Source organism: Microcebus murinus, chromosome 25 (genome assembly GCF_040939455.1).
Source record: "Microcebus murinus isolate Inina chromosome 25, M.murinus_Inina_mat1.0, whole genome shotgun sequence".
Lineage (NCBI taxonomy): Eukaryota > Metazoa > Chordata > Mammalia > Primates > Cheirogaleidae > Microcebus > Microcebus murinus.
The window spans coordinates 24,619,059-24,634,014 of NC_134128.1; the positions used below are offsets into that span (position 1 = coordinate 24,619,059).

The 14,956-nt window shown below is 40.7% G+C and overlaps 1 long non-coding RNA gene across 1 annotated transcript in view; it reads left to right on the top strand.

Moving 5' to 3' along the window:
* The first annotated feature begins 8,191 nt into the window (after positions 1 to 8,191).
* The window catches only part of LOC105861459 (uncharacterized), a 49,563-nt gene continuing 42,798 nt past the window's right edge, over positions 8,192 to 14,956 (top strand). The window contains exon 1 of the long non-coding RNA XR_001149553.3: positions 8,192 to 8,344. This is a non-coding gene — a long non-coding RNA (uncharacterized LOC105861459). The remainder of the gene's footprint in view (positions 8,345 to 14,956) is intronic.

The window sequence follows — 14,956 nt, forward strand, 5'->3', positions numbered from 1 at the left end:
TATGGTCAGTTTCATCCATATTAAGGTGCCTAATTTTAACATTTAACTTCTGTATAATGCTTAATACAAAACATTCTTTTATAACATTTTGTTTTATTCTCCACGTTTTTGAGATAGAATAGACCATTCACTTTTACAAATGCAGAACCTATATCTCAGAAGCCTTCACAAATTGCTTGGTCCATTTAGTGTGGTGTAAGAAGCAACAACAATGACTGGAGTTGATGTTTTCTGGCAACAAATCTAGGAATTATCCCACAGAGCTCTTGTGCTCAAGCATTGTGTACAAATATTTTCTGGGTCCATAAAATAAAATTATTGATTTTTCAAAAATGAGATAAAATGGGAAAATAATGAAAGTTGAAACAATAGCACCTATCTGGAGAAATCCAATGTTCTCTCATATTTTAGATATCATCTCTTCCACCCTCTGCTTGGTAGCTGTGATTGGGTGATTGATGATGGAAGAGATGGATATAGATGAGAAGTTAGTGCAGAAACTTTTCTTCTCTTGCCAGTGCAGAGCAAGGTGCTCTGTGTGTCAGGGGGTGGGTGGAGGGGCAGGAAGGCACTTAACTCTGCATACAAGAAACAAACAAAAAACAAACCAGCAGAGAAACCTAAAAGAAACTCTACACTTTAGCTCCATTTCTCTCTCCCACTTCTTGACATTTTGTTGTTTCTATTTATATCTGTCCATTCTATCTATCTCTTAAAACATTATCTTAGTTATTATTTCTCATAGGTTTGTCTTTTAGTCTGCCTACTCAAGATATACATGGTTATATACTGCAATTGCAATGATAGAGCATTTTGGTGTAATAGTGAGTTTTATACCTTCATGTGACTTCTTAATGTTTTTTTTTTCTTTCAGACTGAAGAACTCCCTTTAGCATTTCTTATAGGGAAGGTCTTATTTTGACAAAATTCCTTAGCCTCTGTTTGTTTGGAAAAGTCTTTATTTCTTCTTTATGCTTGAAGGATATTTTTGCAGGATTTAATATTCTTAAAATAAGGTGTTTTTCCTTGACTATGTCAGGCTACTCTCTCCTGGCCTATAAACTTTCCACTGAGAAGTTTGCTGCCAGGCATATTGAAGCTCCATTATATGTTATTTTTTCTTTTTCCTTGCTTCCTTAAGGACCCTTTCTTTTTCCACGACCTTTGGAGATTGATTATTAAATCCTTTGAGGTAGTCTTGTTTGAGTTAAATTTTCTTGGTGTTCCATGACCTTCTTATGTCTGAATATAGATATCTTTCTCTAGGTTTGGAAAGTTTTCACATTATTTCTTTGAATAAACTTTCTAGCCAATCTCTCTCTCTACCTCCTCTTTAAGGGCAATAATAGATTTTCCCTTTTCAGGCCATTTTCTAGATCTTATAAGCATACTTCATTCTTTTTTATTCTTTTTTCTCTTTTGATTGTACATTTTCATATAGTCTGTTTCAAGCTCACTAATTATTTCTTCTGCTTGATCAATTCTACTGTTCAGAGTCTCTGGTGTATTTTTCAGTTTGTCATTTAAATTTTCAGCTCCAGAATTTCTGCCTATTTTTTTTTTTTATTACTTCAATCTCTTTGTTAAACTTCTCTAATAGGCTTCTGAATTCCTTCTCTGTGTCATCTTGAAGTTCACTAAGCTTCTTCAGGGCAACTATTTTAAATTCTTTTTCTGAAAGCTCACATAGCTCCATCACTCTGGGATTGGTCACTCATACCTTATTTAGTTCATTTGGTGAGGTCATGTTCTCCTGGATGTTCTTGATGCTTGTGGATATTAGTCAATGTCTGGGCATTGAAGAGCTAGGTATACATTTTAATATTTACAGTCTAGAATTGTTTGTACTCATCCTCCCTGAGAATGACTTCCAAGTATTCAAAGAGAATTGAGTGCTGTTATCTAAGCCTTTGGTCACTGTAGCCATACCAGTACTAGGGATGCCCCAAGCCCAGTAAGGACTCTTGCAGACTCCTAGTGGTACTGCCTTGGCAAACCTGTATAAGATATAGGAAGATTCCCTGGATTACTGGGCAAGGTCTCTCACTCTCTTCCCTCACTCTCTGTGCTGGGCTGCCGGGGTTGGGGGAGAAGTGACAGGGGCACTCCCTCATGGCTACTGGTGCCAGGTCACACCTGAAGCCAGCCCAGTCTCACCCAAAGCCCAAGTCAAACATCATGTATCTGTGGATAGGAACCGAGAGAAATGGGCAATTTGTGAGAGGATGTAAGCTGATGTGGCTGGGAATGAACTGCGGATATTGTTGGCTATAGTTGTAGGTGCCAGAGCCTTCATATTCCTCAAGTCCTTTTCCTGCTTCCCCTCTTGAATTTAGGTGTCTTTGAATCTTCCTCCTTGGAGAGAGCTTGTGTCTGGCAGCACTGTCTGCTGTGAGCACTGTCATTACATGGGGACCCTGATGGTGAGCTGGTACACTGTCAGGGAAGGGAGCCCTCTATAACTTTCTGATTAAATCTCAATGTTTTATTGGATCTGTGCCTTGGGGAGGTGACTTCCACAAATGCTTTCCCAGAGGTAGAGACTTCTTTCCCCTGCTCCCTGCTTCCCTCATGGCTGCCCTGTTTCCCCTGAGGACAGTGAAGCCCTGGCTCCAATGACCGTGGTTTCTGCCTTCTGAGGACAGACAGGGAGGCTAGAGGAGATGGGGAAGTATCCTCTGCCCAGCTGGGACCAGCCTCTGGCAGTGTCTTTCCCCTAGAAAGCCGTTATGGAGATGGCTCTGGGCATCTCCACAATGGGAGATCCCTCTCAGATGGTTCGTCAGAAGAACTTGTGAGACTTGCATAGGTAAATCCCATGAAAGTGGAGCCTCCCTAAGTCAGCAGCAGAGTTTCTCATGCTCCTGCTCATCCACACTCAGCCTCCAACAATGCATCAGAATGACTATGTAAGGGCTGCTACCCTCAGTGGCTCCAGCAGCTTCTGCTCTAGGTAAGCAGGTATGGACCATCTCTCTTGATTCCTGGGTGGTGGTTGGCTCTGAGGCCTCAGTTCTCTAGTGGGTACAGGAAAAGTCATTGATTCTTAACTTGTCCAGCTTTCCTCACTGTAAGGACAGCTGTGATGACATCCAAGCTCTTAATACACTGGAGTCAAAAGCAGAATATCCAATTTGGAGACTCTGTGAGATGCAGACTGCTCCAGCCTCATCAGAATTTACTTGGATATCTTGTTTGTAGCTTCCACTGGAATTTAAACCACCCTCCCACCACCACCTTTAGCTCTTATTCTTAACTGCTCTTGGCTTCTGACGTTGGAAATCTGGGGGCTGCCAGGTCCATCGGATGTCCATGGCATCCTCTGCTTTCTCTACACAGTTGCTGAATCACACAGGGTTTGCCACTGATGCTTTCTCCACCTGCCTGTATTTTGGGTTTTGTGTGGAAATCTCGACATTTAGCTCTGTTGAAGCTACTGTCCATGGGTATACGGTTTTGATTTTATAGTTCCTCTCTTATTCTCTGGGGAGAAATGGGTCGATACAAAATCTAAATTGCAGCTGCTGTTCCTATTTTCCTAGACTCTCCTGACTATTTGTATTTTAATAGTAACTTTGAAGTCCAAAAGACCTTCAAGATTCACAGGAATTGTTTGATGTCATACTGCATGACCAATCGTTGGAGAAAAGTATCTTGGGAAGCCCATGGGATACTCTTCAAACTGCAGTTCACTGCTGCCCATCTACTCAGTCCAGTCCTCAACTTAGCCAGTGCTGTGGGGTGGGGCAGAGCTCCTGGAATGGATTCCATTCTATCCTTTCCTATGCAAATGATTTTAGGTCGTTCTGACCCGATTTTAAGCACTGGTGTTCTTTTCTGACATGTCTCTAATTTTGATTGTTCATATTGTTCTAAGCCAGAGTAAATGTTCCCCAGAGATGGAAGACATAAAGCTTGTCACAGAATCTGCGTCTGATTCATGGCCTGACCTTACAGTTCTTTGTGCAGTGCTATACACCCTAGGGTTTGCAATAAATATTAATTGAATGGAGTTGAATTGAATTTACACTTTGCTCATTTCACAAATAGGTTAAGTGAAGATTAACAACTTCACAGCAGTACTAGCACACTGAATTAAAGAATATCTGTGTATATCTGTAATGTCTTGAATTGGTGCAATAAAAGTATCTCACTATGGAAAAATCTATAGTTATGGGAAAAATTGTTCTTTAGATCTTACCTATACTTGCTCATAGAAACAACTGTGAACATGCACACCATGATTCTTCATTTCCCCTTAATAACAAGAGATTGCAAAAAATTCCTTAAGGGCTTAACGATTTCTCTACATTACTTCCTAGTTAATTTTTGACAAGAAAACAAGGTGGAAACAGACATGGCATATCACAAATTAGAAATGTGAGGCTGTGCAACAAAGCAATCTACTGAACACTCTCCTAGGTCAGGGATTTCTGTGTGAAATGTATGACTCTAGATGTCTGGCTTCCTTCCTTTTTCTTACTTTGATTTATGCCTTTCTACAAATGAAGCAAAGGGTGAAAGACAGGCTACCTCTGACTTTTGCACATCTACATTTTATAAAGACAGTTTTCAATCTGGAGCCACTACAACTTCCTTATTCCCATGAAAAGAAATTGTCTGGGCTTACAAAAATATCACACATGGAAAAGCTACAAAAATGTAGTACCAAGAACATTTTTAAAATGTCATTGTAATTTTAAATCTATCATTATTAAATTTCCTACATTTGGTTTCCTCTTAAATTCACACAACCTGTAGTCCCAGCTACTCAGGAGGCTGAGGCAGGGAGATAGCTTGAGCCCAGGAGCTTGAGGCTGTAGCATCTGTGAATAGCCACTGCACTTCGGTCTGGGTTACACAGTGAGATCTTTTGTCCAAATAAATATGAAATATATACATATATACACACATATAATATATATTTAAACAAAATAAAGTAAATTAAAAAAATCTAACATCTTGCTTATCAACCCCCCAAGCTTCCTATACTGAGTTATACTTTTCCTTGACATACACGTGCCTTGTGAAAAGTGGTCTGTGATCAAATAAGAATTGGGAAAAATGTATTATACCATAAACTTGTAGGTTCATTATACATATTGATATTTAGTGTCTCTGAAAAGTTTGACAGAAAAGAAAATGTGAAATTACTTTCCTAACATTTGAATGGTGAATACTTTACCATGAAATATATATTGCTATTTTGGGAAGCTGTCATTTGCCAGTTGGGGAAATGTTTTCTAGGTCCATGAACTCATTACTTCTATATGGAACACTAAGCGGCAATTCAACTGCTCTCTAATTTCAGCTGGGAAATTAATGTCTCAAAATTTTGAGATCCAGTGATTTTGCCTGGCCAAATAATATTTATCTTTTTACACTCAATTTGAGTGTCTCCTATACTATTCCACACAGAAAAGGTGCCTTGAAGAAATATCCTTTCTTTGCTCTTCCTCCCATGCCCGAAACATTTCTAAACAGTAAGCATTCATTTTTAATAGCATATACCCTTGAAATGAAATGTCCAAATCACAAAGGGATGTCTTAACGATAGCGACTTTACGTTTTGCTTTCCTACCTTGGCACATGAGAGAAAGGACGGTTAGCTATAAAAATAATGATTGAGTCCCTTAGAAAGAGGGACTTGGGTTTGGCCACTTCAGGAGGTGTTGGGAACAGAGTTGACCCTGGCCAGATTCTCCACAGTTTTCCTCCTAAGTGAAATTAACTGAGAAGTATTGCACAATAGGAGGATGCTAAAACCCCTGCCCTAACAGGAGTACATTTAAATGTACCGTGTTTGCCTGAAAAATAACACAGGCTCTTATATTTCTTTTCCTCAAATGAGCCTTACGGCTCATTTTCAGAGGGTTTTTTTTTAAGTACGGTGCAACCATCTACATTCATTCAAATAGAGTTCAGTCGTCTTCTTATGGAACATCATCATCACTCTCCAAACCCCCGAATCCCATCCTGAATGTCTTGCGACTCTATTTCCTTTACAACCACTGGCCCCAATCTCTCCTGTCGAGCAACAGAGCTCTCACGGGGCAGATGAGAAGGGCTGCTCGTGTTCTTCCCCGCTCCACGACGACATGCACGGGTTGTGCAGATGTGCTGCAGCCACTCCTGTCGCTAGGGCTTATTTTCAGGGTAGGGCTTCTATTGCGCACATGCTTAGAAATCCTGCTAGGGCTTATTTCCTGGGTAGGTCTTATTTTCGGGGTAGGGCTTCTATTGCCCAAATGCTTAGAAATCTTGCTAGGGCTTACTTCATGGATAGGTCTTATTTTCAGGGAAACACGGTAGGTATAGATGTAGACTATTTTTTTTGTGTGTGTGTGTGTGTGACACAGAGTCTCACATTGCTGCCCAGGCTAGAGTGAGTGCCGTGGAGTCAGCCTAGCTCACAGCAACCTCAAACTCCTGTGCTCAAGTGATCCTCCTGCCTCAGCCTCCCCGAATAGCTGGGACTACAGGCACGCGCCACCACGCCTGGCTAATTTTTTCTGTATACTTTTAGTTGGCCAATTGTTTTCTTTCTATTTATAGTAGAGACGGGGGTCTCGATATTGCTCAGGCTGGTCTCGAACTCCTGACCTCGAGCGATCCGCCCGCCTCGGCCTCCCAGAGTGCTGGGATGAGTGGCAGGCGTGCGCCACCACGCCGGGCGGATGCAGACGATTTACCTCAGAAACAAGAGTGTAGAGCTCTTAGCATCGTTATTTCCTTCTGGGGAGCCTCACGGAAACGTGTAACAATGCACAAAATACACAACGGGCACAACGGCCACGCTTCAACGTTCGTCCCGAGGAAACTGCAAACGGTGGACTACTTACCGACGTCCCCCGGGGCCTGTCTGCCGGCGCGACGACTCCGGAGCTCCAATGTCTCCATTCCTGTCACGAGGCGCGACCAAATGCCCTTGTTTCTGGATCTTTCCTCAGCTAATCCCTGGAGGCTGAGGGCCTACCGCTCCTTTTCGGTGGGACCACGCGGGGGCGGCTCCTTCCGGGTGTGGATTTGGACCCGCTCACCCCGCCGCCCGCCGCTTCCGGGGCTCTCCAGGTGACTGACGACGGAACCGCGGTCCAGTCCGCCAAAAGTGGCGAGACCCCGGGCGCCAGAGGGCGCGCGCCTCCGCGTTGTTTCCTTCCCTCAGCACAGATCCGGGCATTCGAGGCGTCACCGTGGATATACACCACGCGGCGCGCGGATACTTCTGTCCTCCTGGTCGGGTGAACGCGGGAAACGCCAGAGACAGAGCGAACTTTCTGTGAGGGACGCGCCACCCGGGAGACGGTTCTGACAGAAACAAGCGCGTGGCGCCCTCAGCGGCCCTGCTCCGCGGCGGACTCAGGGCAGACCTCTCAGAGGAGGTGACAATCCATCCAATGTTGACAGACTGTGACGGCACCGGACCCATCTGGCTCGACTTTCACGCGAGGAAGCCGGAAGTTGTTTCCCCGTTGCCAGGGACCCCAGGTTGAAGGTCAGGGAACCCGGAGCCTGCCCAGATGCACCAAGCTAACAACCAGGGGTGGACCCTGAGTGCTCAGGCGGACGAAAGAGCGGGAACTGAATTAAGAAGTGGACGCTGCCCGCCTCATGGTATGATCCAATCAGATGGAGCCCTGGCATCACCCCTCCCGTAATAAGATCCAATCAGATGAAGCCCTGGCATTACTCCATGGCAGGATCCAATCAGAGGGAGTCCTGGCATCGCCTCCTGGCATGATCCAGATGGAGCCCTGGCGTTACCTCAGAGCAGGATCCAATCAGATGGAGCCCTGGAGTGACTCCTATGGCAGGATCCAATCAGATTGCACCTCATTACCCTACACTTATAAAACCTGACCAACCCCAGCTGGGGGAGACAGACCGGAGCGCTTCTTCACATCTGCCTGAGGAGATCTGACTGACAGGCGCTGACGCTGTTTCTCAGAGGCCGCTGCTGTGGTGTCACGTCAGCAGGCAGCGAGCCTGCTGACCGCTCGGCAGCAAGAGGAAGGCCCACGTGGATACAGAGAGGCGGCGAGCGTCCCCAATGGAGCGGAATGTTCTCCAGAACCGGAGACCGGGGCGGGCGCGACTCCTCAGGGAAGCGCGAGGCCGGGTGGCAGGCGCTGCCTCACAGACAGAGGAGCCGGGAGCGGGACGGGGACCCTGGACAGCACTCGGGCGGGCACGACCCGCTCAGACCAGCCCAGGCTTCTGAACTTTAAGCAGCAGAGAAAGTGAAGTGTGTACAAGCAATCCGAGAGCGCCCCGGCATCCAAGAAGGCAAGATAATTAAATTGAGGAGAAATGACCAGAAAAAGAGAAAATCATCAGTATCCTGGTAAGAACCACCATCTAAAACGAAATGAGAATCCTATCTATTCACGTAAAATAATGTCATTAGGGGTCACCCTGTCACAAGCGAAGAACACAAACTCGGAACGTTTCCGTGTAACGGTGAGAACGGTTGTTGCAGAGCTTCCCTTTCCTCTGGGCCCGGTGTTTTGCAAAGCGGGTCGAGCTCTGACCTTGACCCCTGGGCGTGGAACCCATTCGACCTTGGGTAGGCAGATGGGCTGTCAGGCCAGCCATTTCCCTGCAATTCTCCCTGCTTCTCCTGGACGGACTTTCAGAAGCCTCTACCTAGGTAGCAAAACAAAAATATGTGGAAATCAAACCTCCCTTAGTTTCTTCAAGTGTAAAATGTGGATGGTTATGTTTTTGATTCTGAGGACTCAATAAGCTAATTCATGTGAGACACTAGGAACGTCGCCTGACTTAGCGAAAACTCAAGGCATGTTAGATATTACTATTAGTGGTGGTAATATCGCCATTACCTATGAGTATAATAAAAAGAAAATAACCTTTTATAAATTAATAGTTTGTCTTAAAAGCATAATCAACCGAAACATAATGAAATTTCCATTTGTTCTACTATGGCGTGGGCATTAACTGCTTTTGATCTTTAGAGTTGACATCTCTATTATAATGAAATAACTTCAGGAAAAAGTTTTTTTATAAAGTCGTAGAAGGAAATGAATAAAAAAAGAATAAGGAGAGATAGGTCAGCTCTTGATTGAAGGCAACATTTTTCATGTCAAGAATGAATAGTCAAGGGAGTTTAATCCTCTGCCTTAGGAAGTATATTAAAATTCTCAATGAGCTTTTAGCATCTTAAACAATTTCAAATAACTGTCTGTAAAAAAAAAAATCACCAAGGTGGGTTGCATGTTATGCTAGTTTCTGGTTAAGGGAGACAAACTTCAATGTATGCACGCTGACACATTAGGAATAGGCTGTCATCTTTAAGGAAAATGTCTTCTATGTCACATTATGTGAGTGTCAAAAGATTTTGTTGTTGTTTGTACAGTGGCTGTCATAAAAACAAGCAAGCTGTACGTCTCTTTTTTCTTGATACTGATTAAGAGCATATTGATAGCTTTTAAATGAATGCTCTATTTTGAATTTTTTGGTTTGAGTGTTCTTAATAAAATAAAAACAACAAATTTAAGATTAGGAGATGTTTTAGAATCAATAAAAATGTATAGTTAATATTTAAAAAAATGCATCCAAGTTTAGTAGGTTATTTTTTTAAAACAATGACTTCTTAATTGCTCTATATGTGTAAATGTAGTTTCTTTAGTAAGAGCTGTTGAAAACTGGATATCCTTGTGTGTTTTTCATACACATCTGATGATTGGAAGTTATTACATAGGTCCAGAACCCAGCTAATGGAAGGGACTTTTACTGCCATCCTTCCACCTAGCCCTTGTTTTCTCAACACTGTTATGTATGCTATCTTTGAAGGTCAACCTTATTTCCACAGGCTTCTGGTTTTGGAGGGAACCAAATGTCGTGGGTGCTTTTCTGTAGACTTGACAAACAGTAGTATGACAAACAGCAGTATTAAGGCAGACATTTGTATTCCTTCTTTCAGCCCACCAGTACTTTCTCAACTGTCTGTTCTACATCAGGTACTTATCTTCTGACCAAGAAATAATCCTACACAAAATACAAAGTAAGAAGAATTGCAATAAATAATACATTGCAAATTACTCTATCCCATATATTTCATAAGGCTATGGAGTGCCTTGTTTTCAAGGCTGATTTCATGACATGCTTGTGTAAAGCAAATATAAGCAAAACTTGCATTTGATTTGTTTTGAGTATGTGTAGGATTTGCAAATTAGGCTCAACCAGTTATTTCTGGTACAGGTAACCATTTCCATCCTATTGAAAAATCTAAATCTGTAGAACATTTGATAAGCATTTTAAAAAGATAATTAAAGATATGAGTGAAAACATCTGGTTCTAGCATTTATTATGAACAATAGTATTTTAAAAATTTGGAAAATTAGACATACCAAGGGAAAGGAGTAATAGAGCCTTTAATGATTTGGTGATTTGTCTCTTAAATTTAATAAGCTTTGAAACATAGTTTAAGGCCTTAGAAAAATCCCTGTGATCCACAAACCTTATTTTAGCCCATGATTAAATCACATTACTGAAAAGACCTCAGAAAATGCCTTTTGATGGGAAACTATTCAATTAATAATCTGAAAGATGAATCCTACCCTCATGAAAGTATTTCCTTAAAATCATCAGAAAATATTCACAAGGTAGACATATATTGTAATCATGCTCCTCTTATCTGATCCAAAATTACAGATGATATGTCAATTTTTCCTCATATTTTAAGCCAGCTTTATTCTTAATAATGACAATCATCTGCCAAATATGCTACATAGAAATAGGAAATGTTTAGTATTTATCATCACATTATTTTTCTTAATGGAGACCATGGTTAAGAAAATTTTAAAATTATTTGCAACATTCATTAGTCAATAATCAGTTTCCAATATCTTAAAGTGGAAATAGTTATAGGCCAATGTACTAAACAGTAAAGATTCCAAAATTTTAATATTCTTTCAGAGCTTTCATTATAATATCATTTTAAGAATTTGAGAGTAACTGATTAGATCTTTGGCAGAACAATTTTCAATACTGAGATTTTAAGGCAAAGTTTTCCTTTTATTGCACTCTTTTTTATACTTGAATCCAACCCATGTCCACATAGAACCATATACACATGCTTCTTGGCCACATTTACAAAAGGATAAATTTCCTTTCCATTAGCACATTTTCTAGTATATTGTCCCCATTCCCAGGCTCTTTTGAAGGGGCAGTCCCAAGTGGCCAGGTTGGTACTACTGTGGCCCCAGGCTCAATGACTGCTGAGCAGGGCCAACCCAGAAACAAGCCAATAAGGCAAGCAGAACTGGACCCTTCACCCTCTCTTTTGAGAACTGGTCTTTAAATCAAGTATCGAGATGATTAGAAGAATGAGAGATGATTTCATCTAACAGTTTTTGCCACTGATTTATCTGGGAATGCATTTTGCAGTTTGCTATTCCCCTGGGTCTATGCACACAAAGTTTATCAACATTAAAATTCCACAGAGACTGTTTTGTAAAGCCCTAATCAACTGGTGACTTTTGTCCTGGTAGGAGATAAGCCATATATCTCTCAGGAAGAATTCTCAGTGTTGGAGTCACAAAGAAACAGGCATGCTGATATACTTCTGGAGATAATAAAAACTGCTCCTTGTTTTTTTGAAAAAATTTTGCAATATGTATCAAAAGCCTCAATATCTTCAATGCAGTTTGACTCAGAGTTTTTACTTATAAGATTCAACACAAAGACATATTTTCTAATTGAGAACATAGATCACTTCCCAAGGTGTTTGTTGTGAAATTATTCATAATGTAATAATAACATGAAAAAACTATCCAACAAGCAGTAGAGTCATGAAATGTGGTAAATCCATATGAGCACATATTATATAACTTGAATGGCTATTTGGAAGAATTTCTAACTGCATGGAATAGAGCTTATAATAAATTACTATAAAAATACAGTATTTCATAAGCAATAGCCTTATTCATCATATTTTTAATAGGGGGAGGTTCCCTAGAAAGATAACATTGGTTATCTCTGGGGTGCAAGGTTATAGGGTCAATTTATTTTCCTGCACTTACACACATATATACGCATATATACATTATTGCAAGTCTTGTAAAATAAGCATGTGTTTTATAAATGCAAATATATAGATACATATCTTTATATATGTGTATATGTGTTTGTATGTATATATCTATGTGTGTGTGTATGTATATATATATCTTTTTATTTTGTCAGGTTTTCATCATTGTCATGAATATTACTTTGAACTTCATTCTCTGACCTAATATTTATTCAAGCACAAGAATAGATCCAGAGGTTTTTTTTTTCTAGTGAAAATTTTGGTTTGGTCTACAGGTTCCCCAGTAGCTAATGTCTACACAGAGACAGCTCACCCTTTATTTGGGCACAAGAGTCTGTCTTGCCCTGGACAATCACTACTAGTAACTTACTGTTGACAGCAGGGTTGTGAGAGTGTGGGGAGCACCCAGGTGGGCCTGAGCTGCTGGGAATGGCGGCCTGTCCCTGGTGGGCTGTGGGCTGTGGCCTGTGACCGCCCCACCAGAGCCCTGAGACTCTGGGCCTGGGATGCTGCTCCCCCAGGGACAGCCAGGCCTCCACACGGCTACGCTTGTTTCTCTTTAACACATAAAAACTCAACTCTAAAAAGAGAGAGAGAGAGAGAAATACTAAACATTTGTAAAAAACACTTTCTTCAGTAACTATTTTGCTGACCAACTTCTGTCAAGAGCCAGATAGACTTTTAATGCTCAAGAGGAAAACAAGATGTGACCATTGCTCATTTCTCTGGATTCTACAAGTTCTCACTATTGTCTCAGAGCAAATTTCTAGGAAGTCAGGTTATTATTTTAGCTTCTTGGAGAAATATTCCTTCTCCAAATTATTAACCCACATAGCTGTTCACAGCTTACTTAGGTAATGACATTATATGGACACTTCCTTTTTAGTCTTCCCTAAGGCACAAACAAACAAAAAACATTTACATTGAAAATGCTTCAGAAAATGGGTTTCAGAAGAGAATGGTGTTATCCGTAAATCACATATATTTATGCAGTTCAGAAATACTTCCTATTGCAGACAGCATCACTGTAAATAGAGAATTTATCAGCCCATAGGTGGGCATCTGTATATGAACTTAATTTTTATATTTTATAATAATTATTCCTCATTTCTATTTATTAGCTGCCATTCTATTTTTAGCTAGTTTAAAGGAATATCATTTGTAGAACTAACACATAACATTTATAAGAGTAATTGCAAAAATTAGGATGCATTCAGATCAATAACTAAAAAAAAATCCTGTCATTCGTTTGTATGCCAAAGGGTATTGGATGCGTTATATTATCCTTTTTCTTCTACCTAGCCCCTAATAAATATTCTCGCTAGAGGCAATGTGCTAAGCCCTCTTTGCATTCATTTTTCATAAACATTTCTCTGCCATGATTGGGTACTTGAATAATGATTAAGCGTCACAACCATTCCCCCTTGTTAGTCTTACGAGCATACTGGGAAATGTGTGAATGTAGAAATAGGACTATAAATTATTTTCATGATTTTTTCCAACTTGTGATCTATCTCTCCAATAGAACATAAACTGTCAAATACTAATTGTTACCTAAAGTCGTTTCTTTCCTTAAAGTAAGCTCACAAATATCTTTCTTTATTTCTCTTTTACATGTAAATGTGGGTACACACTCATAGAATAATGGGGCTTTGTTGTCATAGAAAACTATTTAATCACATATGTTTCATTTCTTGGGTTTAAAAAAAAGCATAACCATGTCAAGAGAATTGAATCAAAAACCTTGGAAATATATTGGTTGATTATTGTATGTCAGAAGCTTCTAAGACATATGTTTTCTTACTGAAAGGTGAGAGACTATACTAGTCTAAAGCATTTGCATAGATATTCCAGGAAGAATTCTTATTTTGCCTGAAGTCTTATACTTCAAATTGTACTGCAGTGTAATGCCATTTACTGCATATTACTTTATGAGAATACTTTGGAAATATCACTGGAAATCACATGAGACTGAGTTCTGACTAAATTACAATCATAATCCTGCCATGATCTTTGAGGAACTTGAAATGTTTTATTAAGTAGCCACTTAGGTATACACCAGGCTAATAATGAACTTCCAATCTCACTGTTCACATAACAGAGATGATAGGTTAAAAATATTTTGAAATTTTTTAATGTAGCTATTTTCGAGGATTATTGTATATGAAAAAGGCACTCGTAGAAACTACTTTTGAGAGCTAGGTACAATGTAAAAGGCACACTTAGCTATGCTGAGAGTCATTCTGCGTTTAGCAGAAGTAGCTACTCCAGGTGCCTACAGCAGCCTTGAAGGGAACATGGGAAGAAATCATGTCAGAAATCACCACATGTGCAGATACCACGTGAGGCTCAGAGCCAAGGCGCTGGGAGGGTGCATCCCACCTGAACCATGAATCACGACTTCAGCCACGAGGGAATGGGGGGTTTTCCGTGGTCACAACTGATTTGTAAAGAGAAGCCAGACATTTATGGTTTCCATATAAAAATGGAAATTTCTGGCTGTATTTTGTAAAACACCATGAGCACTAAACCAACCTCTATCTCTAGGTCTTACTTGAATTCTGGATGCCAGTTTGTGGTTGGTCCTTAAGCAACACATCTGAATAAAAGTTTGAGTAAGAAAAACTATTTTAATTTTGAAATACAAAATAGTAAAAACTAATCATAGATGAAAAAATATTGTCTAAAATAGCTTAGAAAGACATGCTCAGTCTTCACTAGGAAGTATAAACCCCGTTGAGGAAAATGAGTATCTTGGAATCTCCGATTACTGACGTGTCACTGGCAGGTATTTGCTGAATACCTGCTATAGTTGGGTTGTCTTCCGGGAGGTCAAATCGAGTCGTGTCCCTCCTAGGGCTCCTCACCCACATCCCTCCTCTGCCAGCATTGCCGGGACGGTCCCAG